This window comes from Chiroxiphia lanceolata, chromosome 1, assembly GCF_009829145.1.
Source record: "Chiroxiphia lanceolata isolate bChiLan1 chromosome 1, bChiLan1.pri, whole genome shotgun sequence".
NCBI lineage: Eukaryota > Metazoa > Chordata > Aves > Passeriformes > Pipridae > Chiroxiphia > Chiroxiphia lanceolata.
Window position 1 is genome coordinate 52,858,665 of NC_045637.1, and position 19,696 is coordinate 52,878,360.

Sequence of the window (19,696 nt, forward strand, 5' to 3'; positions counted from 1 at the left end):
GAAAAGAAAGTTACTCATGCTGCTCCCTTGCCTCATAGGGAAGTTCAGCAGTCAGCCCAACCTTTGTTGACATCTAATGATGGAGTGTTTGAATGGTCTTTACAACCACTGAGAGAGATCACAGGATGGAAAGAAAAAGGGAAGGTGACCACTAGCTGCAGCTCTCAGTCTGTTCTAACCTGTGTTAGCAGATCAATGTTCTTTAGAAGCCTCAGTGAAGGGGGTCCCATTCCCTCTCTTCAGGGAGTGTGTGGGACTGTTTCCTTCTAAGACGTGCTTTACCACTAAATTCATCAGATGCTACTGAGGTCCTCTAGTCCCTGGCAGTTTCTTCACGATGGAAAAAAATACATGGGAGTGTCTTTTGGTAAGCAGAAATCACAGAAGTGATAGGATAGTAGTGGTGGTTTCTCGACTTTCTTGACTCACAGAAATAATGAAATATTGAAAAAATGATAGATCGTGGCCACTGAATGATGGTTTGCTGTTGATTTCAGTGTAGTTAGGATTTAATCGAGTAAATTCCCGAAATTGTATTATGTAAGATTAGCACTGTGTCTTGTACCAAAATGAAAGTTCATGTCTATCAAGAGACTGAAATAATATTTGATTGTGTCCATAAACTTTTAGACCTGGGCATTCAGCCAGTGGGTTGAATTAACAGATTATTTCTTCAGAAGCGAACAACAGGAACATAGAAAGACTGGAAATTTCTCTTTTGTCTACTGATCACAGTATGGGAAAAAATGAAAACCACTGCCTTATCAGGATGTCTCAAATGATGCACTGTTGCTGTGTGTACTAGAGGAATAGCGACAGTCACATCTTCCTTTCAGTAGTTGTTCTGCTCCTTCAGAGCAGAGACACACAACTAATGTCAACATTTGGTACTTCTGATAAAGGAAGACCAGAATAAGGTGGAAAAAAAGGATTGGAAGTTAAAATACCAAATCTAAACCTCCCCTGGTGCAACATGAGGCCATCTCCTCCTGTTCTGTTGCTTGGGAAAAGAGGTTGACCCCCACCTGGCTACAACCTCCTTTCAGGTAGTTGTGGTGAGCGATAAAGTCCCTACTGAACCTCTTCTTCTCCAGGCTAAACAACCCCTGGTCCCTCAGGTACTCCTCATAAGACCTGTACTCCATCCCCTTCACCAGCTCCATTGCCCTTTTCTGGACACACTCCAGCACCTCAATGTCTTTCTTGCTGTGAAACTGAGCACAGGATTCAAGGTGCAGCCTCACCAATGCCGAGTACAGGGGGACAATCACTGCCCTGGTCCTGCTGGCCACACTGTTCCTGTTACAGGCCAGGATGCCATTGGCCTTCTTGGCTACCCGGCCACACAGATGGCTCATGTTCAGCCGCTGTTGACCAGCACATCGAGGTCTTTTTCCACTGGGCAGCTTTCCAGCCACTCTTCCCCAGGCCTGTAGTATGGCATAGGCTTGTTGTGACCTGAGTTCAGGACTGGCATTTTGCCTTTTTGAACCTTATGCCACTGGCCTCAGCCTGTCAATCCAGTATGTTCAGATGCCTCCGCAGAGCCTTCCTGCCCTCCAGCAGATCAACACTCCTGCTCACCTTGGTATCATCTCCAAACTGACTGAAGGTGCGCTCAATTCCCTCATCCAGATCATCAATAAAGACGTTAAACAGGACTGGCCCCAACACTGAGCCTTGGAGAGCTCCATTAGTGACTGGCTGCCAGCTGGATGCAGCACCATTCACCGCCACTCTGGGCCCAGCCATCCAGCCAGTTCTTAACCCAGTGACGACTACACCTGTCCAAGCCATGAGCAGCCAGTTTCACCAGGAGAATGCTTCAGCTTTACTGAAGTCCAGGTATGCAACATCCAGAGCCTGTCCCTCATCCTCTAGGCATGTCATCTTGTCATGGAAGGAGATGGGGTTAGTCAGGCAGGACCTGCCTTTCATACACTTATGCTGACTGTCCTGTATGTACTGTGTGATAGCACTAAAGATGATCTGCTCCATGACCTTCCCTGGCACTGAGGTCAGACTGATGGGACTGTAGTTCCCTAGATCCTCCTTTGGACCTTTCCTGTAGATTGTCTCACCTCCTGTCAACTGGGACCATCCTGGTCAGCCAGGACTGCTGATAAATGACAGAAAGTGGTCATTGAACTCTCCTGCCAGCTACTTCAGGACCCTTGGGTGGATCCCATCAGGCCCCATAGACTTGTGTGTATCTAAGTGATGTAGCAGGTTACTGACTTTCCCTTTGGCTTGTGGGGGCTTCATTCTGCTCCCCATCCCATTCTTCCAGCTCAGGAGGCTTGGTACCCAGAAAACAAATGACCTTACTATTAAAGACTGAGGCAAAGAAGGCATTAAGTACCTCAGCCTTTTCCTCATCCTTTGTCACTGTGTTTACCCAAGCATCCACTAAAGGATTGAAATTCCCCCTAGTCCTCCTTTTGTTGTGGATGTATTTATGGAAACAGTTTTTATTGTCTTCTGTGGCAGTAGCCAGATTAAGTTCTACTTTGGCTTTGGCCCTTCTAATTTTCTCCCTCTATAACCTGTGACATCTTTGTAGTCCTCCTGAGTTGCCTGCCCCTTCTTCCAAAGGCCATAAACTCTCCATTTTCTTCCTGAGTTTCAGCCAAAGCTCTCTGTTCAGCCAGGCCTATCTTTCCTGCTGGCTTGTCTTCCACCACAAGGGTTGGCCTGCTCTTGTGCCTCTAAGATTTCCTTCTGGAAGGATGTCCAGCCTTCCTGGATTCCTTTACTCTTCAAGACTGCCTCTCAAGGGGCTCTGTCAACCAGAGATTAAATTAATTTAATCTCTAATTTATGTCACCACACTGAAGGGCAAAGAGTTTCTGGTAGCAAAGGGCTTGCCTCAATTGGTTTGCCTTTTTATCATCATTGTTTGTGAAAGGGGTATCATGAAGTGATCATTACTTAGAGTGCTAGATTTAAGCAGGATTGGAAATTGGGGGAGTCTTTTTGACTTGGGCAAGGATTTCTAGTTAATCCAGTTAGCCATGGAAGCCAGTAGCTGTCTTACAGTCTAGTGCTATTGTTTTTCTAAATGGGGCTGTTCTGCTAACTGTCAGCTCTGGGATCCTTTTGTTCCATGCCATTACCTTCTGCATGTCAAAATCTCACTGGTTTGGAAGATTTATAGCAGGTACATTTTTGAGGTGGGAAGGAAAGCAAGGTACATAGGAAAAGGGGAGTAGAGCTACCAAGCTAGTAAAGAACATGAACAAAAACCTTTTCTAGACAAAGTTGCTTTCCTATGCTGGGAGTTCATTCTCATGAGTTCATCTCTGCAGTCTGTGAAAGTCAAAAAGAAACTGTACCAACCAGCATGAATTCGTTCTCCCTTCTTGCATTGGCAGTTTTTCATTTAGTGGAAACAGTAGTAGCTTTGCTGAAGCAAAGAATCCTTTCCCTGTAATGGAAACGGTTCATTGCTGTCCTGATGGCAGATACAGTCATACTTGGGGGAGAAAAGGCATAAATACTTGGACTGTGTCTTTCAGATTACTGCCATTGTTTATACAGATTCTTGATTGTGCCGATTGCAACTCTTCCTTTTAAAACAGTTTAAATGGGTCAGTTGGAGATCTTAGTCCTTAACATTTTTTATTTCTTGTTGAAAGATGTAAAACCTGTAGCTTTTAAAGAGTTGACTTTGCTCTATCCTAACTAGTTGTCAGAATGGCTGCATTAAACATAGTGTTTGTTCACCTTTCTCTTCCTTCTGGCTTCTTAGAACATTTCAGACGGTCAAATACGAAGGTGGCATAAATATGTTCACACTAAATAATGAAAAGCTGAGATGTCAGAGTTCATATTAGGCTGAAGAAGTTTCGAGTACTATGAGGTGTTCTGGCATGGCTTGAAATTCCTGCCAGGGCAGCGCACTGGTGGAGATTGTCCATTAGGGGTCAGTGAAGCTCCACCAGTGGAGGTGTTCCCTGCCTCGTCAGATGAAGGGTACCCTTTTCACTGCTTCATACTGTGTAAATGTCTCTTTTGTCAAAACTCCTGCTTTTTCCAAAGCAACAACTTAAAGTGTAATAGTGGTGTATAGCTGTGGGTACTAAAAATATTGCCAAAGAAATGCACAAGTGTTTTGTTTCGGTAGAAGAAGGAAATACTGAAGAATTAAAAAGACACTTTTCTTTCTGTATGCAAAGTTGAGTTTGCTTAAGTGTCTTTTCTGACAAAAAGGATATTTTTAGCTAACTTCCAGTGATCTGTATGTTAGGTGCAACCTGTTGTACTTCTTGAGGATCCCCATCAATATCAAGTATCCAGATGGGCCTTCTTAATTTCCTAATAAGTGAAGCAAAATGTACCCCCCAAAAAAAGTGTGATTTATTACTTTTCGTTCTATCAGGACTCATAATATCTTTTTTCATTCTTTTTTTTTTGAGCAATTTTAGAATTGTCCATAAAATTTGTTCTTTGTACTATTATGTGATTAGGTGGTCTCGAGTGAAATTATTTTTCCTTCCAACTCTGGCCAAAATATCGGTAAACTATCTCTGGTGAAGACTGCTTTTCCTTAAAATTGTAAAGGTAAACTTTATATGTTACTACCAAGTACTTCAGAGGTCTGATTGTATACATTATTTTTTGAAGATACTGTTCTATCACAGAGGATTATAAAGTCAATCCCATTTAAACAAAAATTTATGTCAGTCTGGCTAAGTGCCAGCCCTTGCAAAAGAATCCAACTTCCTCTAGATCCTAACAGATAGTTATGAAATTTTTTATTTTAGTTATAAGTTTGAATTTTTATTTCCTGAAGATGATTTTGGCTCTTAGAAAGGAGGAATCCTGTTTGTTGTTGGCTGTGATTTTTGCTGTCATGAGGGAATTAAGATGCTTTTTAAAATTAAAATTGTTATATTTTCCTCTAACCCAGATTCCTTATCATATTCTCTAAAGCCTTCTCATGTGCCATTTAAAGATTATAAAATCTACCATGTGTGTCTCAGTGTGTTAGTACACACAGTTCTACAGACACCTTCCCTATCTGGCATAAGATTTTGGGTCCCTAAAAGCTGGCTGGTACTGAAGAAAGCAATCAGGCACTTTTCTCAGGCACAGTGATGCAGATTCACAGTAGCAGTGTAAACACAGGCTTTATGGAATTGTCCAAGCTTGCCTGAAAAGAGGGAAGGAAGGCGGTAGGATGGTCAAAATGTGTTACCTGCCAAATTATGAAATTACTTTATGCTCCAGGTTCCTGACTACAGTCCTTCTTGCAGGTTACTGCAGCTGCCCCTAGTGGAGTCTTCGGGGCATATCAGGAGGGCATATCAGGAGGGAGACAAAATGCAAAGAGCTCTAATACCCACTGGGAGAAAGAGGAGACCAGAACATCCATCTGCAGCCAGTGATGACCTCTGCATAAGGGCATTGCTTTCCTTGCTCCAATGCAGTTTTGATTTTTAAGAACAGAGAAATGGAAGGGGCTGCTCAAGCCTCATTAACTTAATCCTGCGTTACAGACAAACTTAAAATGGAGGCTTTTTCCCTACTGCAATCCTCAAATAAGCAAGGATTTAAAGAAAATAAACTTTATCCCCTGCTAGGCAGGAAGTCTTGATGGTAAATTTCTGCTGTCCCTGAGCTAATGAATCATAATAGCACAATGGATTTTTCTTCCAAGATTTGGTCCAATTGCCTGCATTTTTTTAGACCCATGTTGTTTATTGATATCTTCAATATACTGTGGTAGCAATTGCTACAGCTTAACAATACACTATGGGAAAAAGAGCTTCTCTTTATTTTGAATTTATTGTCTGCTAATTTGTTTCATCCCCCAGCATTCTCTTACCGGAAGAAACAGATGAACAATTGTTTCCTTTTTACTATTTCTATGGTAAAATAACTTCCCATAATTTTAAGATCTTTTATCAAATATTTCCATCAGTCATATCCTTTACAGTCTTGGCAAGCCCTGTTATCTTCAGTTCTTCCTGTTATTGAATCCATTTCATACCTTTAAACATCCTTACAGCCCTTGTCTGTACATATTTTCTTTTACCATCTCTTTTCAAGAAGGCCGGCACTGCATTGAAAAATGGGGATTCAGCATTGCTTTACACAATAGCTTTTTATAATTTAATCAGCAATTTTACCAGAAGAGGACTTTTGTCCCATGGCATCTTAGTATCTCTAAGAACCTTCAGTGAGAGATGTGGTTGAATGGCTTTTATAAATCAAAGTAAATTAGATGAAGTGGATCTCCCTTTTCATGCAGTCTGTGATGGCTGAATATTACAGATATTCTTCCATGACATTTTTCTACATGTCTTCTCTTATTTGATTATAGTATCTACCAGCTATCCCAAAATGATGTCACTTCGATGTCCCCTCCATGGAACGTGTGTGGGAGGACAGACAAGATGGGTGGGTTTTGCAGAAGATGTGTATAGTCACCACTCTAAGGAAAGCACAGGCAGGTTGCATTGTTTCTGTCATCTTAAGAGCAGACTGAAAACAGTTTAAAAGCAGTGAAAATCCCCACATTGACATATTTAGAAGTTTAAACTTGGTTACATTTAACTTCCACTACTGGTGCTGTTCTGTATTTGTTGGATACAAATCTGAACTCAAATAACTCTCCTTTGCAGGTTTTTGTGAACTCTGTGCATCCAGACAGGGATTACTCAAAATGGCGACAAAATACATCTTAATTAAAATCAGTTTGTCATTCTCAAAATCTCGTTGTAAGCAAAAATGGGGAGAAGCCTGACTTGAGAAGCCAAGAATTTATTGTTCATCTAACTGATATTTTAGTAGACTTAAATAAAATGCAATAAACATTTACTTCGATTAGTCCAGTTACTAAATTTCACAGTTCCAGTTATCTTACTAAATTAATATTTCTCACTGTATTAAAAAAAATCAATTTAAATTATTGCAGAGAAAAGCACACAAGCGCACACACACTGAGTTGAGTGTGATGATGACTGGGTTTCCTCCTCTTTGCCAAGAGGAATACAGTGTTGGCAACTTCTTCCTCCCTCTAGGTTCCACTTGGGGCTATTTTTGTGTTTACTGACACTTTATTAGACCTTGTTCTTTCTTCACTGGTCTGCAAGTACATTACATCTGCATTTACAATATACAGTGCATTTTATATGTGTTGGGCAATACCTTTTGCTCTCTTTTACTCCTAATTCCGGTTTTGCCCAGCTCCAAATTGTGAGTATCTTTAATTTACCATTGGTGAGTACTTACATTCGTAGTGTTATCCCAAGCCCCTTTTATCAGTCCAGGACTGATTTGTCTAGACCACATCCAGTGTTCCCACTTTGAAGGCTTTTGCTGTCATACTTTGCCATTGTTCCTATATATTTGCGCTGCTTGCTATATGTTTGAGTCCCAAATACATCCTTCTATGTAGAATAGCCAGCTGCCACCACTATAAAACTATTACATCACATGACTAAAATATGCAAAATTACACAGAATGGGTAGTATGTGTCTGATCATTCGAAAAAAAAAATGTTGTTACATCTCAGCAAGCTAAACCAAGGTTTCCAGTCAGGCTGAGACAAGTTTAGCCAAGGAGAACCAGACAACTAGTCAAACATCAGATTAAAGAGGCATCGCTTACAAAAAAAGATTATCAAAATAACATTGTTTTCTATAGGTAGCTGTAGATCCTCTGTAGGGGCTTTCTTGTGAGGCACCACCAAATTAAAACAGGAGAAAGTTGTGTATACTTATGCTATGGATGCTGTGTCAATCTTAAAAAGTGATGTGATCCAAAATGAGCAGCACTGTCAAACTGCTTTGGTGCTGGACATTTCCAGGGCAGAGATTGCTCTGGCCTTGCTCCAGTCTGTCCTCAGGCAGTGACTGCTGTTATCAGTTGGAATTTGTTACCTGCACTCCTGAAGAACAGCTTGTGATTTAGGGTCTTCTAGTAGAAATCCCTTTCATAAAACATGAAGTTCTATGATGTGAACCAAGGTGCAGCAAGAGGGGATGATCCTTATCTGAATTAAAATTGAATTGAATGCGGGTAGCATGCAAATGCGAGCCAGTGCTAGCATAGGCATGCCTTGTGTGAGTTCAAAACTGTGGCGTTTGAGCTCTTAAGTGGCATTTTTTACTTACTGGAGCACCTTCAAGTAGCAAAGAAAGAAAGTAAGAAATAAGCGCTGGAATCAGGGAACTAGACAAAACAAGTGAAATGTGAGAGGAATATGAGATTTCATGATAAATGCACTTAGCCAGCTAGTGAGAGATTTCTGCAAGGGCCATGATGAGATATTAAATGTAGCTGCAAGAGACCAGGGTCATCTACACTTAGATCAAGCTGAAAAATGTAAAAGCACTGTCCACAAACCTGGAAAAGCATACACTCATCATTCAATGGGAGGAAAAAAATAGAAAGTAACAATGTTGAAAGACAAGTATACTTCAAACTGAATCTCATTGTGTTAGATCCAGTCCTTATTTGTAATGTCTTGATTTCTTTTTTGACAGTTGGGGCAAGGAACACTAGGCTATGTAAAATGCCAGCTAGCATCTTGAATTACAAAAGGCAGAGAGAAAAACAAGATCTGATTCTGTGGTGAAACCATCCGCTCAGAAAATGCTTTTCAATGTGAAAGTCTGCATGCTATTAACTGTAACCGTAAACCTGAGCTAATATAATGTTGTGTTTATTCCCACTGAGTGGGTTCCTGTGAGTCTGATCTTTTGCATCTCCTTAATCCCTGCACATGCTACTTTATGCATTTTCCTTTCTAACACTCTAGCTTTACTACCTGCTGTCTGTATGCCACATGCAATTTTGGTAAGCATGCAGGATTAGCTTTTTAGCAGTAGCTAGCACTGGCTGGCATTTGCATGCTACCCGCATTCAATTCAATTACTGACTGTGCACAGGGCAGTAATTGCAGTTTCAGGAAGCTAAGGTTAATGAGTAATTTGAGTTTTATGTTTTCCTGGGTCATAAGATACTGATGGATAAAAGGTATTTGTATAGGAGATATTTAAATTGTGGCAATTGTATTAGACTGTGCTAGCAGCTCGTAAAGAAAGTTTAGGTGTCTACTGAAATTGAAAATGTCTTTGATAATGAAACCCAAAGGAGAATGGAAGAGATCTATTCTGTCCACTTCTCTTTTCCCACCAAATGGACACAGCATACAATTTGGTCAGTGAGAAAAAGAGAACTTCAGTTTCTCTGCAATAAGACCAACTTCTGCTATGCATGACAGGGCTATAAGTAAGCATCATAAGTAAATATTAGTGTTAGAGAGACAAAAACAAAAAAGCAAAAAAAAAAGAAAGGTTTGTCTGATGTAGGGGTCTAAATGAAAATTAGACATTTGCCTCCAGGTACCTGCCCATCTCTGGATAGGTCAGAAAGCAGTCCCTGCAGTGCATTAGTTATCAGCTTGATCAACAGGCATCAGGCTTGAAAATTGAATCAGTCATCTAGTTCTAATCAGCTACCATCTAGAAACCGAATTCCCATCAAATCAGTATGGACCTTTTTTGTATGCTTCAGTTTTTTGAAAAACTTTAGGAAGTCAGTGGTTTCAGAGAAAGTCTAACTTGTCCCAGCTCTGCCGTGAGAGGAGGGGGTTATGCTGCAGTAACGGCTTTCTGGAAGTGGTGTCTCTTTTAAGGTCCTCATCTTCCTATTATAGCAAAACATAAGAGTAATTAAAACTAATAAGAGGAAGGATGCAAATGTAAGTAGGTATGTGGGACAGTCAAAACCTCAAATCTCAAATGTTGCACACCAGGCAGTAATTCAGCTGAGGGTCAGATCTACCCTGTGTCACTTGTGCCATTCAGTGCCTCACGCTTTCCATCTCTCTTTACATCTCCTCCGTCCCCTGTGAGGGGCTTCAGTGAAGACAGACCTCAGGGAGCTGGACCTGTTTCCTTCCTCCTCTGGCACACTGCAGGTGTAGCATGTCTGGTCAACCTAATCTTTGATCTCCCTTAAAAGCTCTTCATTAGAAAGTATGTCTCAGCCATGGCTAGCACCTTGACCTCTCCCCTGAGTGCATGAGCCATTGTGTCCCCTTCTTGCTCATTTAACCCTGTACAAGGCTGTGTTAAGGAGGACTTGGAAGCTCAGTAACCACTTATCTGGGCTTTAACTGCTCGGTGCGCTTGGCCACTCTTACTTTGGGGAAGAGAATTAGAGGAGCATTTGAGGAGAAGACAGAGAATGGATAATGGATGGGAGTATGTCACAAGTAGATTGAATTTAGATGAGAGTGTGAAAGGGGAGAATATAGATGGGAGAGCAAAGGAAGAAGACATGAGACTAATCAAACAAATATTAATGGGGTACAAGGAGAAGTAATTGTGCTCCTTAGTATTAAGCCTGTATTGTCAGCCTGTTAGAATTAGTGAGGGAGATGCCTACCTTGTCAACACTAGCTGAGCCTAGCTCCTGGTGTGCCCAAATGAACCATCAAACAGCCTCTTGCTGGTCAAAAGGGGGGCATCTGAACGCTGCACAAGCTGCACACCAGTGCTTCTCTGGCAACCCCAGTGAGCAAGCAGGGCTCAGATACTTGGGTCAGGATCCAAGGAGCTGTCACATGAAAGTCTCATGCACATTTCATACCTATGGGACGGGACTGCCAGGAGCCTCCAGAGCACTACTGCAGTGGGAGCAGAAGAATTAGAGGGGGTGGGATGGAAGGAAGGAAGGCAGGAAGGAAGAAAGGGTTGCATATGAGTGAAAGCATCTTTCAACTAAAGACCACCTGTATGTACTTTGGTTGTTTCTGAAATATATATGTAGGGCTAATTCTGTGGTGGCACAGAAAACTAGCCCTCAGCTTTTGTTGAAACTATGTTAATTACACTAGTAAAACCTCTTTTCCTAGTATTGCAATATTTGACATGACATTCCATGTGATGAGCAAGACAGTAGAACCAAAAGGGAGATGCATTAATGTGGGTAAGTATTTTCTACATTGGTGTCCTGGTTTCAGCTGGGATAAAGTTAATTTTCTTTCTAGTATTTGGTACAGTGCTGTGTTTTGAATTTAGTATTAAAGTAACATGGATAACACACTGATATTTTCAATTGTTGCTGAGCAACTTGGAGTAAGTCAAGGACTTTTCAGCTTCTCGTGGCCTGCCACTCAGAAGGCTGGAGAGGCACAAGAAGTTGGGAGGAGACACATCCAGGACAGCTGACCCCAGCTGACCCAAGGGATGTCCCATGCCATATGGCATCATGCTCAGTATATAAACTGGGAGGGGAAGCTGGCTGCTCAGGAGATGGCTTGGGTACCTGTCAGTTGGTGGTGAGCTATTGCATTGTGCAACACTTGATTTGTATATCCTGATTCTTTTATCATTACTATTATTTGCTTCCTTTTCTGTTCCATTAAACTATCTTTATCAGAACCTATGGGTTTAAATCTTCCTATTCTCTCCCCTGTCCCACTGGCAGGGGGACAGTGACTTAGTGGCTGTGTGGTGCTTAGTTGCCAGCTGGGGTTAAACCACGACAATTGGATGAACCTACTTAAAGGCCATTACATTATACTTTCTTGTTCCTCCCCTGTGGATGGCCGAGCACCTAAGCATATGTCAAGTAGTTTAAAAATGTTGCTGGCATTCAGAAGGGTGGTGTCCTTGACCACTCACCTCTGGTAGAGCTCTAATTAGGCAATTCCTCAAGTTCTGAATTGGATTCATGACAGCATTTTCTCCCATCTATTTATAGTTTATGCTGATGCAACATAACAAAGGTATATATTGGCATTTCTTTGCCTTAATACCCCTTTTTTTTTGTAAATTTCCACAAAATATTACCTATATTTCACAGTCCTTCTGGTCAGATGAGTGTGATTTCTCATAATGACTAGTAGTTATTTTCTAATAATCCTAGTATTTCCATAACCAAGATGGATGTTTCTAAGGGAATGACTACATGTGTGCTTGCAGCTGTGTTCAAAACATAGTACAGCCAAAGACTGTCATGAGTCTAAGTTACACACCCAAAATTCAGTTCCAAAAACTGTTGGGGCTGCATTTTAAGACCTCATTTTAGTTCCTAGGCCTCTTCATGCAAATAAAAATTCTTGATTTTGCAGGATTAGTCAATGGCAAAACCCAGCGGGAAGATGATTTTTTCTCCCACTGAAACTGTGGGTGGGGGTCTGCGTTTGCATCCTTACTCTGTAACTATTCTCTGTTCCTGGCCAAAGCAGAAATGGTTAGGATTGTGACCCTGAGCCTACTTAAATAATCGCTTAATAAATGTTCTGGTTTTCTCACTATAGACATGAATTTCAGATCTGAGATTCAGGTGTCTCCATAGCTCTTTCCTAGGCTCTACATGATTATATTAGCTCGTGGCTCTAGTCCTGAAAGAGTGTAATTTCATCCTCACATTTCCAAAGATTAATCTCTTCTCATTAACAATAAGGGGTCACATTACATTGCTAAAAAAAAAATAGTAACATACATCTGAATTTCCCACCCATGTGAGCAGTGGAAAAATGAACAGGAGTGGGAAGGAGTCATCACATCATATACTTAACTCATCTAAATCTGGATGCTTTAATTAGGTTCCTCCACCAAATGGAATCAGGACGAGTTATCTCTTTCACTGTTAGGAAAGCCAAGAGAAATTAGGTTCCTAATTTATTTATCAAAATATTTTATTGTATTTGATTATGTATCAAATACCTTAAAAAGGTGCTCCGAATATCTCGTCTTCTCCCCAGCCTCTCAACTTCTTAAGCTATTAACTTACTGAGCCTGATGAACTTTCAGAAGTACACCAGAACAACTTCTCTTGAGCTCTAGACCCACGGGGCACAACAAAGAAACTTGAAGAAAGCTGAGATGGAAAAATTTTCAGAAAAAAAATTCCAGAGCTAAAGAGGAGGAGCAGCAGATATGCATCACAGCCACAACAGTAGCTACTGCTCTCAGCCCACATGAACTGTGAGAGCCTAATGAGCAAAAGTGGCCATTCACTTCATAAATATTTGGGCTGAAGGACTGAAGAAGGTCGTGTTTTGAAGAACTGACTACAGACAATTGATCATGATGGGGGTAACAAGGTATTTCTAGGAGGCAAAAGTGTGACTCCAGCAGAGCAAGGGGTCAGGAGCTGTCATGGGAAGGGCCACTAAGCCTACGGTCCTCGCAAGCGGTTGGCCAGCATGCCTTGTGGGACCATAAGGGCTCCACTGCTGTGATAGCCATTAGCTTCAGCAGCCTAAATGTTGCAGGAACCTTTAATCTGAATGTAGCTAGATGGAAGCTGCTACACGTATAACTAGCAAACTTTGATAACAGTGTAGTTATCTTCAAAAATAGATCATCTTGGGAACCAAGGTCAAGATGTGATTGTAAGAATTAGAGCCTTTCCTAAAAGTGCTGAGGAAAACAAGAACACAAACTGAAAAGCCTATTGATTCTTCCATTTTACTACTGATGACTGGCTGCATCAAACTGATCTGCTGGGAGCCATCACAGATAAATCCACAATAAAGGAAACACTCTGTGGACCGGCAGCAGATACAACAGAAACCTTCCCAGAGGAGAGGAGAGAAGAGGTAAGGAATGTAGAACTGCCCTTGTCACTTCTCCTTTGGCAAATGACTAGCTCTCAAAAACCCTAATTAAGTTTCCATCTTTAAAATGTGATTTCCATTTGCTCCCTACGGTTTAAAAATAGTGAAAAGATTTCAGCAATTGATGACACTCTCAGTTGTACTAAATTAGAGTGTAGAGGAATTAGAAATTGCTACTGTTGGTGTCACATAGTAATGGTCTCTCTTTTCTTCTTGCCCTTGCACCAGGTTGCTTTTCCCCACCATCACATTCCTGGGCAGCAGCCACATACCAGAGAGGCAAATCACCCGCCACTGGTGCTCAGTGGTCAGAGTAAGTTTCCTATCACTTTCGGATTCATGTAGTCTTTGAAGCCCTTCACTCAGGTTTACCCACAGGTCTGTACCTCCAATCTTTCCTCACATACACAGTCTTGTGAAAGAGAGAACAATTTTGCCTTTATGAGTGTTTTTGACCACAGCTTACCTTAACTGACTGCAGTGGAAATTCTCTAGATTTGCACCACTGTGAACTAAACCGGGCTTGGGGGATCTGTGTGTGTGGGTTATAGACTCCTTAATTGCCTGTGGGCAGCATTGTCCTCTGACTCAGAAATATCTTTGCCTTGGGAAAAAATAATATACCCCCCCCAAATTCTTGTTTGTCTCCGTTGACAGACACAGTCTCTTTAATGTTGCCCTGCTTTTGTCTTAACACAATTTATTGGACAAATGGCAAAAAAGGCTGTTAGTTGTTTCCACTGAAATTTGTGAGTGATAAACACATCTGTTATACTCCTGTACAGTAACTGGGCACATTTTCAATTAAATAGTCCCCTAATTCAAAAGCATCTCACCTGCTCTCAATATGACAGCAATAAAAACGTAGCTATGTGCTTTGTTTCTGGCATAGTTTCAGCTCTTCCACATTACTTAAATCGTGAGCATATATTCCAGTTAGCTTAGGCTTCAGGCTTTAAAAGCTCAAAGTGAGTAATGAAGGGAAAGCAATCTGATTAGCTGGTGGAGCTGACTAAAAGGCACCTTCATTATGAAGGAGCTTAAAAAAGGAATAAAACTATATAAAATGGATTAAAGGTATAATAATAATGATAGTATCAAACAGCATAACAACTGAAATTAATATTTAATAGATGGTACAGGCATGTCCATGGCTTTATATTCTTCTGTTTTAATGATCTTAACCACAGCTTGAGGTCCTTTGTCTTGTCTCCTTCTACTGACATCAGCTGGAAGAGACAGAGATGAAAACAAGGGCAATTTCCCCATGGTCATTGCTTGGCACTATTTCTGCTTTGCTCAGCCATGAACTGAAGTTGAAAGGATGAAGTGCTGTCAGTCAGACTGATTCTTCCCTGTAACCTGTCTTACCTGGGTTAACCACTCAGCCAGTCACCAAGGAAACACGTACCTCCTTTGCCCATCTTACAGCCACCCCACAGCCTCATGTTGAGAACATCACCATAATCTCATTAGGACATTGAATTTACCATTGAAGCTTGAATTCCCCTAACAGGAGGGGAGTGGACTAATGCAATTAAACAAATTAGCTTTTTGAGCCACTGCATGGTATCTGCCCAATACCATGAGCAAAGAGTAGCTAGTTTTCTTCCTTTCTTAGAAAAAAAAAAAAAAAGAAAACAAACAACAAAACCAAGACTCCAGTCCTCTCTCCACGTTATGTTCAGGGAAATAGTGCAGTCCCCTGTCATCTGTAAAGGTCTTTACAAGTGGGAAGGTAATTATTCACTTGACCAAAAACTTGAATTGTTTCCCTTTATTTTTCCAAGTGCTCCCATCCCAGTGGTTCTGATTATTTTTATCAGTGTAACGTTTATGCTTCTAAAGGTAAAGTGGATAAACCCAGAACATTTTGTTCTTCTCTTATGGTATGTAACAGTGGTTACCAGATAAGAACAAAACTCCTGTTGATTTCAAATCTATTCTGATATGAAGTGCTTCTTAAGTGCTATGAATAACTATTTTAAAATACACCAGATTTTCAGGAAATAATTCCGGCATATTCAGTAATTCTCTAGAAAGGCAGATTATTAAATGCCTAAGGCAGCGCTTTTCTGCCTTTTGTTGTGGGGTTTTGAGGCTAATCCAGTTCCCTCCTCCCTCCCTCCCTCTGCCAAGTAAACAAAGCCGCAAGAGCGAACTGTAGCGAGAATCAGGAACCATGAATCTTTGAATAATATTCTGGCATGTGAGTTTCCAAAGGCAACATATTTCTCTGGGAGTACTGGGGAGAGAGAGAGGGAGAGAGGGAAGGAAGGGAGCAGTGGTACCCTCCTGAGGATAATGCTGCCGTCTCCATTACAGCATTTCTTCCTGGGGAGGTAGAAGATGGAATGACACGGGTAGGATCTAGAAGCCTCTTGTGCATTTTGATTACAAAGAGCCTATGCCGCTGGCTGCTCGCTGCCTTCATCTTTGAATGGGAAAGGCAGGAATAACAAGTGTATTTTAGTAGATGTTATTGTGCTACCACTCATCTCCTCACAAACAAATCGCAGTCTGCCACCAGGCACTGGAATCAGAAGGACTGAGAACATGGGTTATTACTAAATAAGGGCATTGGTTATACACTCAACTTTATGTAATACATGGTTCCTACCATAAGCTGCTTACAAAATAGATATATATTATGTAGGCAGTATGCATAGTCCCAAAGGATAGCGTAATCTTAGCAGTTTTCCCTGAAAATGCAAGGGACTTCAAGACTGAGTCAGTACTGAGAATATCTGTCACAAACTTGAAAATAGAATGTAGTATAGATAATGCTGCAGTTATTTGAAAAGTGTCACGAAGCTCAGCATTTCAGTAGTCACAAACTCCCAAAATGTCAGAGCTGAGCTGGTACTGAAGAGAAGCTGAAATGTGCTGAAACAGAAAATGCAATACTGAGGCTTACAAACAAAATGAGCTCTGCACTGTGATAGCAATAGCCATACAGTTTGGATTAAAGTATTTTGATATTTATGGTATCAGATCAGATGAGGACAAATTAAAAAAAAAAAAATTATGTTTTTAAATACCTTTTTAGCTCCTGATACCATTACAAGATAGAACCAGGGGTTGAATTATTTTCCTATGTAAGTTCTTGTGTAACATCACTGTAAAGTGGTCCTGGTTTGCCTATTTATTTTTTTCCTTTTATCATGTTTGGATTTAAATATAGCCCTAATCCTGCATATCCTCTTTGAAAAGCTTAGATCCATAATGTATTGTGTAGTATTCTTTAAAGCGCTTTGCTCTATAGTGTGGGGTAGCCTTCAGTTAACAATATAGATTTCAACTCTTAACCTTACATTTGATAGTTTTTATTGGATTATATTCTTCATTTAATACAATGTAAAATTTCAAATATGAATACTAATTGAGACAAATGATACCCAGCAAAAATATTAGCATTATTTAATATCACATATCAGATAAAACATGCAGTAGCAACACATATTTATGGGTAAATTCACCAAGATACCAAAGAACAAAAAGTAAAGCATATCATCTGGGAATACTGAGTTTACAGCTTATATTTTCCTATGAATTTTCCCTAATAGTTTATATTTTCCTCTGTTCAGAGGAACATTACCAAGCCATTGAGACAAAGACTGAGAATCTGACCTCTAACTTTGGGGCTGATCTCTGAGGTTGCAGGACTGTTGTGATGGTACAAATATTATATGAAATGAGGGAATTCCTAGTCTATTCCTAATTTTGCATCAAACTAGTCAGTACATATTCTTGAAAATTCTTCACGGGCAAACACCATTAATGTGCCATTTTTGAAAAAAAAAAAAAAGAAAAAAAGAGAGATTGAAGCCATATTTTTGTATCCATCATGAAAAGTAACTTTATTTGAAGGGCTGTGAATGTGAATGGATGTTACTTGCTCTTAAGGAGGTAAGGTAGGAAAACACTGCCAAATACCCATGATTAGGTTTTCCTGGTCACCTTGTTTCATCCCACAGTGAGGTAATGAGTTCACTGAGCACCTGTTACCTTTTCCCCCCTCCTTCCCTGTTCTCTTTTTGATGGTATATTTCCCGGCAACGAGATTTTCCATCACATGAGGTTTCAATAGGTAGTCTACCCAGCTCACCTCTACTACAGATCAGGCATAAAATAAATACCAAAATGCAGCTTTGCATCTGCATCTCTGCCTTGACCTACTGCCAGACTTAAACATAATGGTTTCAAACTCTGTGGGCCTACAGCATCTTTCTTACCCCGATTATATTTTGTTTGGAAAGAAGCAGGGAGCATGGGTAGCTCCACAAAGCTGGGAGGATAAGACCTTAAAAATTATGCTGCAGGCAAGGAGGATTTGAAGAGAGGACTAATGTGGCCCAAAGGACAAAGGAGATTTTAATACTTCAAATGAGGGGGAAGAGAGGGGAGGGAGGGGAGGGGAGGGGAGGGGAGGGGAGGGGAGGGGAGGGCAGGGGGGGGGAGGCAAACAAAAGCAGGGACATGCTTAAGGGAAAGCATCGTAAAAGAAGAGAATCTAAATGCTGAAAATGAACCTGCCTTTTTATCCTCTTTTTGTATTTCATGCAGTCACATGAGCACAATAGCTGTTCATCTAGACCACAGGATTCATTAATAACTTTTTCATCTTTTGTGGAGTCTGTTAAAATAGTACATGGCTTTGCCTCCTGAGATAGTGAACTCTTGTCTTGAATGGAAAAAGGATGGTGTACAGAGTCCAAAATTAAAGGAACTAGAGAGAACTTACAAACTGTGATAAGCTTAAAAATAATTAGCAAGAAGTACCAATTTGGTAGATCTTAAAGACCTTTCTTGGTCTTCAGTGGAGAACAGGAGTGTTATAAAAATAGATAAACATCTCTGGAATGTGACAACCCAGATTTTTAGTACAAAAGTCCAAAAGAAATGAGGAGGCAACCTGTTGTGTGGCATGCAGAGACACTGCCACATCTGATTCCATTGCTCTTGACGGACAGCAAAAAGTATGAGTCTGGTGTGCATTCTTCTTCATTCAAGTGATGTCTGTCAAACTATAGTGCTTTATACTATTGTTCACTGTTCCCTTTATTGCTAAAGGGAAGTGTCCCAATTTTAATATCAGTGCTATGCCTGAATAAATCCCATATGCCTGTTTTTTGGGAAAAACAACATTGATTCATGTAGAGAAGGTGACTAACAGCAAAGCAGAATACGGGGGTAAAAAAAATAAAAATAATGGATCCTTAGTGTTCTTCCCTTTGCAGAAAAGGCTCTAGTTATGATGCAAATGATACAAAATTAATGTATCCATGAATTAAAAATGAGAGGTGGCATAAATGTAAACTCACTGTTGTTGAAATGGAACTGCACTGCCGTGTTTCTCATGAATTGCCACGTTATGCTAGCGCTCCTCAGAGCAAAGCTGCTCACCCTTAGAGGGGTGAATGGCTTCTGCACCACTGAACACAGAAAGCAGAGGGGCATGCTAGTATGACAGAGATCTGTGATATGTGGGGTGGATTTGTTAGTGGCACTTCCAGCAGGTGTTGTACACAGCCACAGTGTCTCACGGAGCCTCTGCCAGCCCCTTCCTCCTCCCTGCCCTCCATCGCCTGGCTATTCTTCATCCAATTGGAAAGGGTGTGTCTCTTCATCATTTTGCAAGCATATGCAAAACCCAAATATGCTGAATACATTTTTGAAATAATTATTTGCTCATCTCTAGTCCCCAGTGTTGCATGGGTCTAAATTTAATTTACCACAAGGTTGTCTATTACATAATTTCGTTAAGGTTTTCCTAGAGTCTGTCATAGTTTTGAGCCACCAGAATGGTATTTTACTGTGAGCAGCTTTGGTGAATGAGGATGTTCACTTTATCTTCTAAATTGCAAGTAAACAGGTTGAAATTGCCAATTGTATTGTGATATTCCTTGACAAGTTCAACAATTAACAGCTTTCCATTTTTGCCAGTTATCCCTACATACTTGCCACCTTGCCATAAATTTTTGGCTCATGACAAGATGAATTGTCGAGAACCTCCAAAGTCAGATTTTATCAAAACTCTTCAGAAAATTTGAAATAAATGGTTTATTGTGCATTTCATAAGCTCTTGGTATTTGGAAGAAAGTTAG

General features: G+C 40.6%; 1 long non-coding RNA gene across 1 annotated transcript; it reads left to right on the top strand.

Moving 5' to 3' along the window:
* The first annotated feature begins 1,930 nt into the window (after nucleotides 1-1,930).
* LOC116794216 lies at nucleotides 1,931-17,431 on the top strand. The gene is made up of 2 exons (XR_004359726.1): nucleotides 1,931-13,571; nucleotides 13,818-17,431. It is a non-coding gene; the product is annotated as an uncharacterized LOC116794216 (long non-coding RNA).
* The last annotated feature ends 2,265 nt before the right edge of the window (nucleotides 17,432-19,696 follow it).